This window comes from Propithecus coquereli, unplaced genomic scaffold (genome assembly GCF_000956105.1).
Source record: "Propithecus coquereli isolate 6110/MARCELLA unplaced genomic scaffold, Pcoq_1.0 Scaffold716, whole genome shotgun sequence".
NCBI classification, from domain to species: domain Eukaryota; kingdom Metazoa; phylum Chordata; class Mammalia; order Primates; family Indriidae; genus Propithecus; species Propithecus coquereli.
In genome coordinates, this window is record NW_012153241.1 from 198,209 (window position 1) to 199,047 (window position 839).

The window sequence follows — 839 nt, forward strand, 5'->3', positions numbered from 1 at the left end:
TCCATGATTATGATCGCCCCCTTGCTTCTTTGTCCCCTCCCTTCTTTTCTGTCCTTGTGAAGTCATTTTTGTTGTTGTTGTTGGTTTTTCTTTCTGGCTACACTGACCTATAGCATGGCAGCGCAGTCAGGGCCTTCGGTGCACCCATCAGGGGAGCGATGCACACTGCACCCACCAGACAACTGCCCGGCACCCCCCACACCCCGAGTCTCCACCGCCCACATCCACACTCTGCTTCCACGAGGACACACCATTCAGCTCCCACTGATAGGTGAGAACATGCGGTATTTGTGTCCGATTTGTTTCAGTTGAGATAATGGCCTCCAATTCCATCCGTGTTTCTGGGAAAACCGTGAATTTACTCTTTTATATGCTGGAGTAGGAATCCACGGTCTATATACACCACATGTTCTTTATCCATCCTCCACTGATGGACGCTCAGGTTGATTCCGAATCTTTGCTACTGCAAATAGTGCTGTGCCAAACACAAGTGCCAGTTTCTTTTTTATACGCTGATTTCCTTTCCTTTCAGAAGATACCCAGAAATGGGACTGCAGGATCGAACGGTAGTTCTAGTTTGAGTCCTCTGAGAAACCTCCACACTGTTTTCCATAGAGGTTTCACTGATTTACATTTCTAGAAAGTGTCTATGAGTTCCCTTTTCTCTGCATCCTTGGCAACACCTATTTCTTGTGTTTTTAGTAACAGCCATTATGATCGGTGTAAGATGATCTCTCGTTGTGGTTTTAATTTCCATTTCCCTGATGAATAGTGGTGTTGAACATTTTTCATATGGTTCTTGGCCGTTTCTTTGTCTTCTTTTGACAAATGTCTACTCA